This window comes from Salmo salar, unplaced genomic scaffold, assembly GCF_905237065.1.
Source record: "Salmo salar unplaced genomic scaffold, Ssal_v3.1, whole genome shotgun sequence".
NCBI lineage: Eukaryota > Metazoa > Chordata > Actinopteri > Salmoniformes > Salmonidae > Salmo > Salmo salar.
Genome location: NW_025549062.1, coordinates 112,501 through 120,000, shown reverse-complemented (window position 1 = coordinate 120,000; position 7,500 = coordinate 112,501). Strand labels below are relative to the sequence as shown.

Here is a 7,500-nt window from a genome sequence, read left to right as displayed (position 1 = left end):
TGGAGGGGAGGGGAGGTTGCAGGGGCCCTCTTGGGTTCCCTCTTCCTTCACCTTTACACCCCTGTCTGAGCTTGACCTTACAGGCATGGCCCAGGATTGGGCGATGGAGGGAGGCTTAAGCTCCCTGTTTGGGCTCGTGGGGTCCCCGGGCCGGAGTCAGGAGGAGGGCAGGGTGGTAGACCTAAGTGTGGGGTACGGGACGCAGGGGTGAGCGTGTGTCGGGCGCTGTTACCGCATCCAGGGAGAGGGATGGCGGCCGACGGGGAGCGTCAGGAGTGGAGAAGGCGTCCCCGTCGGTCGGGATGGGGTGAGTTTTTCTTTGATTTTTGGTGTAGGTTTTGGTTTGTAGATGGGAAGGGAGGGAAAATGCTCCCATGACTTTTGGTTTTTGGGTTTGGTTATTATTGAATAGTTTTGAAATGTTTAATGGAATTTGTGTTTGAATTGATTGATTGTATAAGATTTTTGTTGGGTTTTGAACGTAATAAATATATTTTATAAAAAAAAAAAATCTGTTCTTATCAGTTTAATATCTGATACGTCCCCCATCGGGGGACTACATATTAAATGGATTTTTCGAACAGGGAGTCGGAAATGGGGCTTGCTCCGTCCGCTCCACGCATCGACCGGTATTGCAGTACCTCCGGGAATGGTGCAACACTTTTCTCCCATTGTCAAGGAAAAGAAATACACCAAATCTATGTAAAACAGCTAGCAGAAGAAGAGAAGGAATGAAAAAGAAGAATCATCCAAACTGAAACAAGTGCGAAGCCCCCTTCATGGGGGTCCCCGTTTTCCCGCCATTTTACTTAAAAAAAAAAAAAATACATTGGCCAGGAGTGTGTGTGTGTGTGTGTGTGTGTGTGTTTTGAGCCCCCCCCAAAAATACAATCACTTCACCAGGATTGTTTGTGTGTGTGTGTGTGTGTGTGTGTGTGTGTGTGTGTGTGTGTGTGTGTGTGTGTTTTTGAGCCCCCAAAAATACAATCACTTCACCAGGATTGTGTGTGTGTGTGTGTGTGTGTGTGTGTTTTTGAGCCCCCAAAAATACAATCACTTCACCAGGATTGTTTGTGTGTGTGTGTGTGTGTGTGTGTGTGTGTGTGTGTGTGTGTGTGTGTGTGTGTGTGTGTTTTGAGCCCCCCAAAAATACAATCACTTCACCAGGATTGTGTGTGTGTGTGTGTGTGTGTGTGTGTGTGTGTGTGTGTGTGTGTGTGTGTGTGTGTGTGTGTGTGTGTGTGTGTGTGTGTGTGTTTTGAGGCCCCCAAAAATACAATCACTTCACCAGGATTGTTTGTGTGTGTGTGTGTGTGTGTGTGTGTGTGTGTGTGTGTGTGTGTGTGTGTGTGTGTTTTTGAGCCCCCCCCAAAAATACAATCACTTCACCAGGATTGTGTGTGTGTGTGTGTGTGTGTGTGTGTGTGTGTGTGTGTGTGTGTGTGTGTGTGTGTGTGTGTGTGTGTGTGTGTGTGTGTGTTTTTGAGCCCCCCAAAAATACAATCACTTCACCAGGATTGTGTGTGTGTGTGTTTTTGAGCCCCCCCAAAAATACAATCACTTCACCAGGATTGTCTGTCTGTCTGTCTGTCTGTCTGTCTGTCTGTCTGTCTGTCTGTCTGTCTGTCTGTCTGTGACTTTTTACCCACAGCCCTCGAAAACTTGGAAGAGTGGGTTCGGGGACCACCGCGGGGACCCGGCCTAGAGTGCACCGTGTGTGTCTCGGGCCCCGACCTCTGACTTCCATACGACTCTGGTTTCTCTTCATTACGCACAAGCCTTTCGCCTTTTACTAAAGACTTCCGTGGAGAGGAACACTTACGAGTTCAACGTATTTTTGGAAGGGCTTTGCTTCTGGCAGAGCCCGGTATCTTGTTTCAAGAGAAATTGACAGAGATGACGCCGAGACTTTTTGCTCAGGCGTTTGACTTGAAGCCGGCTGACCGACCGGCGTATTTTTTCCACTCAAAGTAGTCGCTCGGGCAATTGAGTTCAAGCCCGACGATGACTGGTGTATTTGCCGGGCATTGAACAAATAGTCGCACTAGGATTAAAGAGCTAGTGACCTAACGACGCATTAGCGACTTTTAAAAAAAAACACACCCGCCTGTCACCAGGGAAGCGTTGGGTGAGGAGGAGCCAACTTTTGCCAAACCGATGAGGTCTGCCGAGGCCCCCGGGACCGGCGGGTGCAGGGGTCAATTTGTGGGTTATCGCTTCTCGGCCTTTTGGCTCAGATCAAGCTCGGTACTGCGGTGCCTCAAAGCTCGCTGAGTTAAAAGCCGATGGCCGGAGGGCGGTGAGAGAGTTTTAGATTTTTGGCGGGAAAAATCTAAACAAATTTAAAATACAGCCATACCGAAATGGCGGGTAGCGGGAACACAGGGTCGGTTCCGAGGGCCGGACTAAAGAACACAGTAAGATTTGCATGGAAGCAAGAAGGAGAAGTAAGGATGCCGAGGGACACCTTTGCGAGGACCGTGTTGATGGGGGCGCTATCTCTGAAAGTCCCAGATGTGATGTGCCTGCAGGGGAACTCAATGGAGGAGGCATACGATGTAACTTTCTACACGGAAAGTAAGAGTGATGAAGTAATGGAGAAGGTAAAGGAGGCAAAGGGGAGAGACCTCTGTCCTTTTTCAACATCGTGTGCCTGGCAAGAAGGAATTTTAGAACAATAAATATACATATGTATAATCCACACGTGACGGATATGGCAGTGGCAGCCTTTTTGGGTCGCTACTGCGAGGTAACATCGGGAGCCAGATATGTAAAGGACTCGCTGGGCTTCTGGAACGGCCGCCGCCAATTCCAGGTGCTCCTAAGGGAAGATCCGGGGGGTTTGAGGGCTTTTGCATCCCCCTGCGGTGTTTTCTTTAGGGTCGGACAGAGGCATGCTGTTCTATGCTCGTCAGCCACCTTTCTGCAGGAAATGCAGGGAGTACGGGCATGGAACAGCTTCATGTGGGCTGGTAAAATGCAGGTTTTGCATGTCGGAGGAACATGAGGCCAAAAATTGTACGGCACCAAAAGAATGTCATGGGTGTGGCAGTAAGCAGCACCTGTTTCGAGAGTGCCCGGCGAGGCAACAAACATACGCGGCAGCGGCTGCTGGGGGAAGGATGGCCGGAGGAAAGGGCGTGGAGGAGAAGAGGAGGCTAGGAGAAGGGGACCTAGGTCACAGGCCGGAAGAGGCAGCAAGGAGGATGGTGAGTGGGGAACCGGAGAAGCAAGCCCGGTCCTTGCCAGCTCCAAACGTCGGGGGTAAGGTCGTTTTGGAGAGGTCATCGGTGGAGGTGGTCCCGGAGACCCAGGTGTCAACGGGTACTCAATCCATCAGTAGGCCGCCGGGAGAGGTTGGTGGAGCAACGGGAGAGTTGGGCTCATCCCTCGACGAAGTCTTCATAGATGAAGAGGCTTTCGGGGCCCTCGTGGGGAGATGAGGGAGATGGTGGAGGAGATCCAGGTCTCACAAACGAGGACGGCGGAATGGGGGTCCATCTCGCCATTGCCAGCCACTCCAAGAACGAAGAGGGACGCATCCACAGCACAGCAGGCCCAGCAGGAGTCAGGGCTGTTATTGGAATCGGGTGAGGCCCGGAGGAAGAAAAAGAAAAGAGGCTTTCCTCGAGACGGGAGAGGGCCAGAGTGGGCTGGAAGGGGTGGGGAGGGTATTTGGGGACAGTGCCACAGAGGTGACTCCCCTGTCACCGCGGGTCTCATCTCTCACACCCACCCAGATGGAAATAGATCTGGTGACCCCTGCGCTGTGTATGCCCGACGGTGATGGGGTGTCTCAGGCTTTTTCAGGGACGCCGGGACCCCCATCCACAACCCCAACCCCTTACCTGCATCTTGGGCTTCTCAGAGGGGGGACGCAGTGGATGGGGAGGCCTCAGAGGTAGCGGGTCAAGGGTTTTTGTCCGTGGATGTACGAGGGGTTGGGGAGATGGTCAGTACTGCCGAGGTGTCTTCCCTGTCCTCGCGGGGTCCATCTCTCCCAATCATCCGGATGGACGCGGACCTGTCGTCCCCGGGGCTGTTTTTGCCAGATGGGGATGGGGTGTCTCAGGTTAATTCTGGGACGCCGGGACCCCCATCCCCAACCCCTTCCCTGCGTCATGGGGTTCTCAGGAGGACGGTATGGGGGTGGGAGGGTTGGGGGGGCCTCGGGGGCTGCTGGTCCAGCGTCCATGATCGATGAGGACCTTTACCCACCAGACAGAGTGAGTACTTGAACCCTGCACCTGGTTGATTTTTCTTTTTAAATGTGCAACCATGGCAAACATTCAAATAATGACTATGAATGTTCGGGGTCTAAGGGACACTGTAAAGAGAACTGCTGTTTTTAGTTGTTTATCAAACATATGTTTTACCTTTTGTTTCTTGCAGGAGGTACATTTAAGGGATGGGGGGGATGTAGAGCAGTTTAAAAAAGAGTGGGTAAAAGGGAAGTCGGTGTGGAGTGTGGGGGGTGTCCACTCATCAGGGGTTGGGATTTTGTTTGGGACTAGGGAGGTGAAGGTGGAAGGCACGTACGTTGCAATGCAGGGGAGGGTTTTGGGGGTGGACATAACGTTAGGGGATTTTAGACTTAGGATTATAGGGGTATACGGGCCACAGACGGTGCCAGAGAGAAGGGAGATGGTGGAGAGTCTGGCACCTCTGTGTGCCACAAACAGAGTTTTGATAGTGGGAGGGGATTTTAATGTAGAATTAGGAGGGGTAGGGGATAGTAGCGTGGGGGCCATCACCGGACTTATGGCAAGCCATGGTCTGGTGGATGGAGGCCTTAACACTACTCCGGCGCTAGCAGGTCCCACGTGGCGTAACTCTCGGGGGTCGAGCGGAGGCTGGACTATGTATTTCTACCCAAATCCTTGGGGCTTTTGTCTGGGCGTCTGCTGCCTGTGTTTTTCTCGGATCACGACGGGGTACTCCTTCGGGTCAAGGCGCCTGTCTGCCTTTTCGGTAGGGGGTACTGGAAGCTCGACCGGGATATCCTGGAGGAGCGGGCTTTTGTAAATGTTTTTCTGTTTTTTTCGGGGGCTTGAGGGTCTCCGGCCAATGTGCGGAGGGGTTTTGGAATGGTGGGAGGTAGTTAAGGTAAGAATTAGGGTATTTATTATTGGTTTTTGTAAGAGGAAGGGGAGAGAGGAGAGAAGGGAGGTGGAGCAGCTCCAACGTTTACTCGATCTTGAGTACGAGGCTGGTAACCTCGGTACTTCGATGGACGTTGAGCACGCTACCAGCCTCAAGGCTCAGCTCAGGGAGGTGCACGAGCGGAAGGCCCGTGCTTTCCTGCAGCGCGCACACTCTGAGTTTATAGAGCAGAATGAGACCTGCTCTGCAGTGTTTTTCAAATCAGTTAGGGAAAAGCAGATAAGACAGGTTTTTATGGGGTGAGGGATGGACAGGGTAGGGTGGTTAGGGAGCCGGAGCAGATGGTCAGGGTGGCAACTGACCATTTCCGGGGGGTTTTTCCAGGAGAGGGTAGTAGAAAAAGAGCAGGGTACCGTGTTCTTAGAACACTTGTCCCGGCGTGTGCCGGAGGACATTAGAAAGGCGATGGAAGCCCCGATAACACTAGAGGAGGTGGAGAGCGCCCTCAAGAGGATGGGGAAAGGGAAGGTGCCTGGGATGGATGGGCTGCCGGCTGAGTTTTACCTCAAGTTTTGGGGTATGCTTGGACCGGTGGTCCTCGAAGTCCTGACGGCCGTTCTCGAGACTGGAGTCCCGGGCAGGTCGATGGCTGTAGGTGTGCTGTCCCTCCTCTACAAGAGGGGGACGCCGCCGACCTTAGCAACTGGCGGCCGTTGACCATGCTGTGCGTAGATTACAAGATACTAGCTAAGGTCATGGCAGACCGTTTGCGCACAGCCCTTCCCTACGTTGTCCATGAGGATCAAACGTGTGGGGTGGAAGGCCGTTCCATTAGGTGGAACCTCCAACTGATCAGGGACTCCATCGCCTGGGTTGAGGATAGAAGTCTACCTCTGATGGTAGCGGCGCTTGATCAGGCCAAGGCTTTTGATCGCGTCAGTAGGGCTTTTCTTTTCAGAGTATTAGGTAGGTTAGGGTTTAGTGATCGCTTTATAAAGTGGATCAAGATTTTGTATGTGGGAGCGGGGTGCCGGGTGAGCATAAACAGCCATCTGGGTGACGTGTTTGGCCTCTCATCAGGGGTCAGGCAGGGATGCCCGCTCTCGGCACTCCTTTTCGTGCTCTATATGGAGCCCCTGGCGGCTGCCATTAGGGCTGACGCAGGGGTGGAGGGCTTGCTGGTCCCTGGAAGCGGCGGTTTGCATGTTAAGATGACACAGTACGCAGATGACACCACCTTGCTTTTGTGCAAGGACTCATGCCTGCTAAGGTCTCTGGCCATAATTGGAGACTTTACCCGCGCGTCGGGAGCGGTCCTTAACCTCGCCAAGTCGTCTGTTAAGTATTTCGGCAGATGGCGGGGCAGGACGGACGTGCCCGGGGGACTATCTCTCTGTAATGGGGCCCTGAGGATTCTTGGGGTCCTTTTTGAGACCTCCGGCTCCGCGACCCTGAACTGGAACATGAGAGTTGCTGTGGTACAGAGGAAGATGGCAATGTGGAAGGCCAGATCCTTGTCTTTCTTGGGCAAGGTCCTGGTCCTGAAAGTGGATGTACTGCCTTCCCTTCTGTACTTGGCATACATCTATCCTTTGCCAGCGAGCATGAGGAGGGGGGCTAGTAAGGCTCGTGTTTCAGTTCATGTGGGGGGCAGGTATGAGTATGTCGCCAGGGCTCGCATGCTCTCAACCATCGGGGAGGGAGGGAGAGGAGTTCCACACTTCCCACTCAAGCTGGACTCGATTTTTGTTTCGTTTTTATTGAATGAGCTCGCTAATCCAGTGATTCATCCCTCCGGTTATTTCCTGCGGGTGTTTTTCTCGTACCAGGCGAGAAGCATAATGGTGTGGTCCAACACGGGTCCTCGGGCTGAACAGCTGCCGTGGCACTTCAGCCATGCGGCAAAGTGGCTACGTGCGCATCCCGAGGTTGAAGTCGCCCGAGTAGGTTTGGACCACAGACGCCTGTACGAAGAGGTCAGACGGACCGTTTGTGCGCCCCCTGTGGTGGGTACCCCTGCTGTGGTCTGGGAGACCATACAGGCGCGGGGCCTAGACAATCGTCTTAAGGATCTAAATTGGTTAAGCCTCCACAAGTGCTTGCCGGTAAGATCCATCATGTACCGGCATAGCTTGGCACGGTCCCCCCAGTGCCCGAGACCAACTTGTGGTGGGGAGGAGACAATACGCCACATGTACTGGGACTGTGCTTTCGCAGGAGTAGTGTGGGCCAGGGCTCAGGGGTTGCTAGGGAGAGTGAAGGAGGGTTTTGTTTTAACATGGGTGGGGGTGGAGAGAGGGGTGGGGAGAGCGGGGGGGGTAGGTAGGGATCGTTTTCTGTTGTGGCTGCTTATCAGTCTTTTTAAGAAAGGGCTGTGGGATGCCAGGCAGGGCCTGG

The 7,500-nt window shown here is 53.2% G+C and overlaps 1 non-coding gene and 1 pseudogene across 1 annotated transcript; both read left to right on the top strand.

The window, feature by feature from the left end:
* Positions 1-488: 488 nt before the first annotated feature.
* Positions 489-663, top strand: LOC123735170 (uncharacterized; annotated as a pseudogene).
* A 1,085-nt stretch (positions 664-1,748) lies between these two features.
* LOC123735120 (U5 spliceosomal RNA) lies at positions 1,749-1,865 on the top strand. The gene has a single exon (XR_006765267.1). It is a non-coding gene; the product is annotated as a U5 spliceosomal RNA (small nuclear RNA).
* Positions 1,866-7,500: the final 5,635 nt, after the last annotated feature.